The sequence below is a fragment of the Lathyrus oleraceus genome, chromosome 5 (assembly GCF_024323335.1).
Source record: "Lathyrus oleraceus cultivar Zhongwan6 chromosome 5, CAAS_Psat_ZW6_1.0, whole genome shotgun sequence".
In the NCBI taxonomy this organism is placed as follows: Eukaryota; Viridiplantae; Streptophyta; class Magnoliopsida; order Fabales; family Fabaceae; genus Lathyrus; species Lathyrus oleraceus.
In genome coordinates, this window is record NC_066583.1 from 536,981,075 (window position 1) to 536,987,099 (window position 6,025).

A 6,025-nucleotide genomic window follows, 5' to 3' on the forward strand; every position below is an offset into this window, starting at 1 on the left:
AAGCGATGAATATAAGTACTCAACATGTAGCTCAAATTCAACCTTCTCAGACCATCACTTGTGAAATCTGTAATGGGCCTCACCACACTGTGTATTGCTTTGTAACCCCTCAACAAATTGAAGAGATAAAATTCTTACAGCAGAATAACCCCTACTCTAAAACTTACAATCCAGGTTGGAAGAATCATCCAAACTTCTCCTGGAAAGATCAGAAAGGGAATGTTCCACAACATGGTCAAGGTCAATATCAGACTCAATATCAACAACAACAGCAACAGCAAGCTCCAAGGAAAGCAGCCTGCGAGATTGCCATTGAAAACATGGCAGCTTAAAATAGGCAATTTGAAGCAGAGACGAGAAACAATCAGAAAAACACCACCTCCTCTCTAAAGAATCTTGAAGTTCAGCTGGGGCAGATAGCACAACAACTAGCAAGTTCTCAAACACCAGGTTCCTTACCAAGTGAAACAGTTCAAAATCCAAGAGGTCAAGAAAATATTAATATTGTCACGACGAAAAAGAAAAAGCTGCTAAAAAGAAAAAAAATTATATCACCGGGCGAGCCGACTAAAGAGGAAATTACAAAAGAGACTAAACCGATGATTAAGTTGCCCTACCCTCAAAGAGTGACAAAGAAGGAACCAAGCGAGTCAGACTTGGAGAAATTCATGACAATGTTTAAAAAGGTTGAGGGTCATATGTCTTTGTTTGAAGCACTCGAAAGAATGGCCATTTACAAGAAATTCATGGAAGAGGTAATGGCCGAAAAGAAACCAACAACAGAAGAACAGGTAGCCTGGAAGGAAAAGTATAGTGCAAACTCACTGGGGCAGAAAATTCCTAACAAACAAAAGGATCCGAGAACGGTAACAGTACCATGCACAATTAAAGAAAGAACCTTCAAAAAGGTACTAATAGATTCTGGAGCTAGTGTGAGTCTGATGCCATTATCAATCTATCACAGGTTGGGTATTAAAAATGTCATTGATACAAAGACCAATCTGAAGTTTGCGGATCACTCAAGAAAGGATACGTATGGTATAGCAGAAGACGTACTGATAACAATAGAGGACTTGATTTTTCCTGTTGATTTTGTAATTCTAGACATACCCGAAGATGATGAGGCACCCATCATTCTGGGTCGACCTTTCATGCAGACAAGTCGATGCAATCTCAACATGGATCAAGGCAAGTTAACCTTGAAAGTTCACGACAAAGAGATAACATTGAATGCTATTGAAGACCAGGAGCTAGATGAAGATACAGAATCTCACTATCAAGTAGGTTTAATCAAGACAGAGGCGAGAAGGCAAAGTAACATGCCAACATCAGTAAAAGATGCAGGAAAGCCCTCTCGACTCTCGTCACTGCCATTAGCCACCCTGAATGAAAAGACTCCTACCTTAATTCCAAAAACCAAGAGAAAGAAAAGAAAATGAAAACAAGGTAAGGAGATGGAGGTTAAAGAGGACTTATGGCACAAAGGAATCCATACTGATGAAAGAGACAACTTCCTAGTTTTGGACAAGAGGTGCAACAATATTTGGAGGCTGAAGTACCCCCAATAACAAGAGGAATGAACCGTCGAGCTATGCGATGTTAAACGAAGCGCTTCGTGGGAGGCAACCCATGTGTTACTAGTTCTAATTATTGTTTGTGTTTCTTTGTTATTTTAGGTTTGCACAGTGTCTGGCATAAAAGGGCGAAGGTACTCACATGGAAAAAGATGAAAGATGAGCATAACAACAGCCTGACATGGCCGCCCGTGTTAGCTGACACGGCCCGTGTCAGGCCTGTAGATTTGAGCGTTGTTTGAAAATTTTGAATTTCGTGTGGTCATGTCGCACTTCCCGGTCCAGCCCCCTCAGTAGGGTACTGTGTGTCACCCTCCTTCTATCTTGTTCGAAAACATTAAGGCTAATGTTTAGTTCAAGTGTGGGGGAGGTTTTGCTATGCTTTTTGCATTTATTTTTGTTGATTATTTCCCAATTTTTAATTTTTACCATTTCACATTTGGTTTATTTTTACTATCAGGTATCATGTGCTGCATGTATTTCACGGTCTTGGTGCATTATTGGATTAAGCGATGACCATGAGTGGTAGTGGAAGAAAGGATCACTCCACTTACGGTTTCTTGTTGTGAAGGATCTTCCCAGAAAGTCGATACTGCTGAAGAAAAGATCGGACGCAACTTCTAAAACTCAACTAACGTAGGTTCCCTGTGCATTCCGAGTTGAGTAAGAAGCCACATCATACTCGAAGTACTGTGGCCAAAGAAGGGCACTCGGTTGAATAACAAAAACAACAAAGAAAAACCAGAGCAATAAAAAAAATAGAGGAAAAGAAGGAAAATGAACAAACACAATGAAAATAACATTAACATTGACTTTGAACCAAAAACCACTTGTTTCCCGTTTTCTTTGGAATATCCACGCCATAACCCAAGCTCCGTTACAGCCTGAAGGACCTCAAAAAGTGTATGTTATGTGTAGTTGATATGAAAGGAGAAACTATTCAAACTTATGAGTTGATATTACATATTATGAATTAGGAGTGAAAATACTTTAACCTCGAGAGACTTGGTGAGAGTGTGATGTAAGCTGATAGGTGAAGCGGGACCTCGATGAGGAAGTGCGGCTGAAAACTTATTAGGAAAAGAAGGAACTATAAAAGGGAGAGTGAAGGCGTTGGCGAAAGATCTCAGCAGTATCATGGTAAGAATACAATTTTTGGGAAGTGACACTTTGTCGTATAGGACATTACTTGAAGACAAGCATTGAGCTAAGTTTGGGGTTGTGATCGGTCACCATTTTCACTATATTTTCGTTGCTTATCCGATAAGAAACCAAGAACTTTGAGACATTGTGTACACATTATGGTACCTTTAAAGTTAATTTTCATTTCCCGTAAGTTATTTAAGCAATTTTATTAATTTTCATTTTTATTTTGTGTTTTTCGTGATTTTACGCGTCGGTTGTCGTGTTTATGCCCTCCAGGTCCACGGAGAAGATCCAATGGACTCAATGCGAGAAAGTGGAAAGTTTTGGCGTTCGAAAAAAGAAGATTTTTCAGTTCAGGAGGCCTGACATGGGCCGTGTCAGGAGGAAGGCCAAGAAAGTACAAAAAAAACCCAAAACAGTGGTCTAACACGGCCGCCCGTGCCAGCTTGACACGACAGTGTCAGGTCACCTGGGGTGTGTCAGCAAGGAAATAACAAGGCAGTGGTATGACACGGCCTCCCGTGTCAGCCTGACACGACCGTGTCAGCCTAAAACGCTAATTTTCCGATTTTCTGGCTTTTTCGCCGGGCTTGAGCTGCATGGACATTTTGGAGATTTCCACCTTCTGCCAAGGGGTTTTCACTATATAAGGAGAGTTTCTACAAGAGAAAAGTTCATCTTGGAAGGGGGCGAACACAGTATTGTCAAACAAGGAAGGATTACAGAGATCAAGGAATTCGGAGAGCGGAAGGTTTTCATGAGCGGAAGCGATTGAAGATCCACGTCATCTGTCATACCCCGATTTGGATCCTGAATTTTTTCCATTTTTTTTATTTGGCACTTGGCCTAAAGTTCATTTGCATACATTCATGACCAAAGGCAACCATCCATTCCCAAATCCATATTTTGTGATAACATTGGTTATTATCTAGCTTTTTGATCATGGTGCTTTGTGATTACAAAATGGATTTTAGTTATTTGACTTTTCTTTAATTTTTAATTTTTAATTTAATTTCAAAGTAAATCTGATTCCAAATTTCAAGTTAATCTTAATTATGTTTTACTAATGATTCAAACTCTAATTGATTTTAATTTCCAAATGAATGTTAGAGTTGATATCAAAGTAATTTTAACAAATTATAGATTGATTCGATTTTAATTGGTTTTGTTGGTTTTTATTTATTTTAAATTGACATTTTGATTAGTCTTAGATTTATTTCTAAAATTCATATTCATTTCTATAACCACAAATTCATTTCATTCAAACCAAGTTTGTTACAGAGAAAACCATTGAACATCTTTTCAATTGGTTGGACAACAAAGGGAGGAAGTAGTTTATGTAAAGAGTAATATGAAAAAGTTCCCTCAAGATGCATATGACTGAGGAATAATAAACTAGACTGCAAATAATAGGCCATGTTTCTGTACCTACATACCCAGCCATAAATACCAGCAAACTTCTAGAGAGGAAATTACCACCCGCTAGGAGTCTCATTAGCATCAAGGAAATTGTTACCAAATTTTACCAATAGTCTCTCTTCACAACTACTATTACCACAAGAGGTAACTGCATTCTTAGCATGAGAACGAACCACTTCATTCAGAATAATGATTTCAAGATACAACCACCATTACTAGCAAGTGAGCCATAAACTTCCTTCTTTTATATTTCTTTTCAAATGAGAGAGGATGGCGGAGAAGATTTTGTTACAGGAGAGGAACCATAATAGGTTTTTACAAAATGCAACTTCTCCTCGGTTTTGACATCACACTCTAGCCATTTTCCAGTGTTGGAGTTTTTGCTTCTACAAAAATGGTGGAAGATGAAGATTATAGAAGGAAAGCCAAGATTGCACTTGTTGCTATTGTGCTACTTGCCTCCCTCGCTGTTTTTGCTTCTTTTGTTGCTTTTGCTTACTATTGCTACATCCGTAACCAAGTTTCCAAGCGCCGACGCAATAGTCATAAAGTTGAAGATGCTGCTAACCTTAATGAGAAAAGTGATATTTTTCAAATCTGCAAGTTGTTGCTGAGGAAGGACTTAAGGTGTTCACTTTCAAGCAGCTGCATTCTGCTACTGGAGGCTTCAGCAAGTCAAATGTGGTTGGTCAGGTGGATTTGGACTAGTTTACCATGGAGTGCTCAACGATGGAAGGAAGGTTGGGATTAAGTTGATGGATCAAGCAGGAAAGCAAGGAGAAGGAGAGTTTAAAGTCGAGGTGGAATTGCTAAGCCGGTTGCATTCGCCATATTTGCTTGCATTGCTTGGATACTGTTCTGATCATAATCATAAGCTGTTGGTGTATGAATTTATGGAGAATGGTGGCTTGCAAGAACATCTTTATCCTGTCAGCAATAAAAATTCGAGTGTCACATCTGTTAATTTAGATTGGGAAACTCGATTGAGAATAGCACTTGAAGCTGCCAAGGGTTTGGAATATCTTCATGAACATGTCAGCCTCCTGTGACTTTTGTGGTGGTTCAAAAACGTCATCATACTAGGCTCTTTGCCAATAACCACCATGACAAGAGGTCTGTTGATCGCAGTGGCAACATATTACCTGGAACTGTTGTGGATTCTAAGATCTGCCATCCGACTGAGTTTGACTTTTATCTATGCAGTCATGCCGGAATACAGGGTACAAGCCATCCAGCTCATTATCATGTTTTGTGGGATGAAAATAATTTTACTGCCGATGCTTTGCAAAGTCTAACTAACAACTTGTGCTACACATATGCCAGATGTACCCGTCCTGTTTCAATTATGCCCCTGGTCCATAACCGATCATACCGCCATAATTCATGTTAACCGTGGACCTGCATAACCCAAACCATAGCAATCCAAAGATGTGATCAAAACCGAAACCGCCTTTGAATCTTCAATTTTTTTCACTGCAGTAACACAGAGCAATTAACAAGGCAGTGAAATTCAGAAAATTACCCAAAACAGAGTTAAGACAAAAATGAAGAAGAAAGCACATGCTCAGATTACCTGTTCCAAATCCAAACATCAAGTAGGGCGACCGAAACCTGACAACCCAAAAAGAGATTTTGCAGGATACTCTTTTGAACTCCATATGCCAATCTGAAAACCCTAATTCGTAAAAGATAAATAGGGAAGGAATCAGTGAGACACGAGGACGAAAATTGAGAGGCAGAAAAAGATACTACAAAAACCCTAATCCCAAAATCAAAGCAAAACCATTTTTTGAAGAGGTGAAGGGATAAGATTCAAGGATTACCTGAGCTCGCCGTCACCGTCAAAGGTGAGCCGTCCTGTCCAAACTTTCTCTTGGGAACCATGG

At 39.4% G+C, this 6,025-nt stretch overlaps 1 pseudogene; it reads left to right on the forward strand.

Annotated features, from left to right (window-relative positions):
- The first annotated feature begins 4,461 nt into the window (after positions 1 to 4,461).
- LOC127086186 (probable serine/threonine-protein kinase PBL28) lies at positions 4,462 to 5,490 on the forward strand (annotated as a pseudogene).
- Positions 5,491 to 6,025: the final 535 nt, after the last annotated feature.